The sequence below is a fragment of the Pocillopora verrucosa genome, chromosome 11 (genome assembly GCF_036669915.1).
Source record: "Pocillopora verrucosa isolate sample1 chromosome 11, ASM3666991v2, whole genome shotgun sequence".
Taxonomy (NCBI): Eukaryota; Metazoa; Cnidaria; class Anthozoa; order Scleractinia; family Pocilloporidae; genus Pocillopora; species Pocillopora verrucosa.
This window is the reverse complement of record NC_089322.1, coordinates 11,677,199-11,680,419: the sequence shown is the minus strand read 5'-3', so window position 1 is coordinate 11,680,419 and position 3,221 is coordinate 11,677,199.

Here is a 3,221-nt window from a genome sequence, read left to right as displayed (position 1 = left end):
AAGAATAGGCAAAATGCTAATAGGACGATAGTTTTGAATATCTTGCTTGTTTCCTTGATTCTTGAAAAGAGGTTTAACCTTTGCTATTTTCCATTGTGAGGGAAATGTACAAGTTTCAATACAGTGATTTATAATTTTAGCTATGGAGCATGATATTTCAGGAGCTGCAATCCTTAGAACTCTGGCACCAAGCCCATCGATTCCCGTGGCTTTGTGTGTAGGTATACTTAGAAGATAATCGTTAACCTCACTAGGAGTTATTTGCGGAATAAGATTTTCAATTTGACTGTTAGATTTGTCTGGTGGACCAGGAAGAGCATCATAATGAAGTACAGGTGTCGACTTTATGAGACGTTTATATACATCAACGAAGAAGCGGTTAAAGCGTTCAGCGATTGAATGGTCATCCTTTATCAAGTTGTTGTTTTCGTCAGCAATAGGGACGGAGTCGTCGTTATTCTTTGTATCTTTAGATAGGTCTTTAATTAAAGACCAAAGTTTCTTTGGACATTTTTGATTTTTACTGAACTGAGTTTTAAAGTACTGTTCCTTCGCATTTCTTAGTTTCCTCGTCACTTTGTTTTTAACCAGTTTAAAAGCAGACCAATCTTGCTTATTTTGTGTTCTCCTGGCCCTCTTTAGAAGATTATCGCGTTTATTTATTTCGTTGTATAGATCATTAGTGAACCATTTTGGCTGATTGATTTTCTTCACACTCTTGGACTTTAAAGGTGCGTGATTATCAAGAATGTCATTAAAGATTTTGTACCAAGATTCAACAATGTCATCGGCATCTCGAAAAACAAAGGAGATATCCCAAGGGGCTTCTCTTAGGTCTCGCAGAAAGCACTCTTTGTTGATTTTGTCGATATTTCTGTATTTGATTTTGGAATGTTGTTTACGTTGTGCATCCATGGTTTTGTAGCACCTCAAGATGGTGACCGGAAGGTGATCGGAAAGTCCAGATTTACCTATGGATACTTCTCTAATTCTAGCAGGATGACTAGAATAAATATGGTCTAAGCACGCATCAGAGGCAGGTCTTGTTACCCCATTTACCATCTGCGTTAGTCCAAGACTGTTCAGTGCCTTTGCGAGACAATGTTTTGAATAACAGTTGAAATCAATATAATCCAAATTAAAGTCTCCCAGAATAATCAATTCATTGTTTTGGAGATGGGCATTTTCAATATTTTTACCCAAGCTCTCATTATAATCTTTGTTGGCTGAAGGTGGACGGTAAACACCAGATATCAAAATCGGTCTCTTTGATTTATGAGGACAAATTTGAAGCCAGAGAGTTTCAAGATCATCCAGTTCCAAATCTCTTCGACGTAAAGCCATAACTTTCTCATTTACATACGCAAATATGCCGCCACCTTTCTTCCCGATTCGATCTTTTCTGTGTAATGTGTAGCCGGGTATCATGTAATAGCTGTCTGGAATTTTACTTGATCCGAACGTCTCAGTGAGAATTAAGACGTCGAGTTTAGCAGCACTGTTGTTGTTCGAGGTGAGCATTAGCGATAGTTCTTCCAATTTGGTGTCAGTCAGTCGTTGGATGTTCCAGTGGCAGACTGATAAACCTCTGAAGCCTGCAGGTGGTTGAAGATTATTAGGCCCTGGATTGACGGCAATATCGCCAGATAGAAGAATGCACAGACAAAATTGGCCAAGCTTGATGAACCGCAACAACGCGTGAAGCTTCAAATTCAATTCGCAAGGTGTGCATTTCGAAGGCTTTGACTTACAGTTGAACGTAGGTGGAGCAGATATTTCCTTCCCAATGAAGAGTGTAACTGTAGAGCGATCGAATTCAGGTGTAATTGAAGTAAATTGGCCAAGTAAAACGCTGAAAATAGTCAATAGAAGCACGACTGCAAAAATATGTCTGCACGCCATGACTAATTTATTCAACCTCTTTATACATTTCAGTGCCACCTTTCACTACAAAATCAGTCCATATCCTGGAGCAACAAAACATCTGCTGATGTATTTGAAAATAGTACTGGTGATTTCTGTTAATGGAAATATGACCCCCAAACATTTTGCAAATTCCCTTTCTTATTAGAGCAGCTTTAAGTGTTTCCCCCCCTTGGAGTACAATGTGTTTTACCTCGATTAGCCCATTAGGAGTACATTCTAGAGGGTCATGGACTAAACCATCTGGGCTTGCTCCCAAAAACCCATGGGATGCACTTACAGTGAACCCACTTTTTTTCACAGTTACTTCATGACCATCTTTTTGTATTTGAGCAATGTATTCATTGATGATCTCTGGTTCTTTGTCAAGACCTTCCTTCATAAAATCAGTTTGGAATGGTTGCTTGTAATGTAATATATCCTGGAGGGCTGCAACTGGAGAAGTTGATTGTTTCATACTTGCCACTTGTTTGCATTTTGATGCTGTAATCCTAACATTCCTTGCTTCATTCCATTTTAAGTTACTTTCCATGTTTAATGATTGCTCCTTAGTTTCTCTTTCAATCACCTTAATTTGATCTTCCTCCAAAGCCAATTTTCTTTTAATTCTAGAGCAACGCTCTTTCAGTTCCTGTAAGCTAATGGGGTGGACCTTTGGTGGCGAAATGATGTGTTCAGTGTCACTAGGTCTTTTACAGTAGCCATGGTCATGACTTATATCTTCAAGCACTTCCCCTGTGCTTTTCCTTGGTAGGATGTGTAACAATCCAATTTCTTGTCCTTTACTCGCCAGGTTCTCAAGTTTACATTTCACATCGTAGAGTTCTGTTCTGTCCAGGTTTCTTTGATGTGGGGCCCTCACGTCTTTACTTTGACGTAAGCCATCAACATCTGATTTCTTTTTACCATGTTCATGTTTTACAAACTTCACTTGGTGAATTGGGTGGTTATCTACTTTTCGTTTCCTGCTTGGTTTGTTCCAAGTACATGGCTGGGATGTGCAAGCTGCATTTTTTGCATTATGTTCACAGAATTCTTCTATGAAGAACAGCATAGAAGAAACATGATTACAGTGGCCTTTGATGCCTGCAGGGCAGCCACACTTTGCACGAAGAATCTTGCCATCCCTCAAAGTAATAAAGGCAGTGTATGAAGTTGATTTCTTCATAGATGGCAAAATCTTTCCATAGGTTTTTGTATTTCAATAGGAATCTTATAATACAATGTAAATTATTTATACCACAATGCCTAAAAGAAGTACAGGGAAGGTGTGTCCTTAACAAAACATTTGCCTAAAC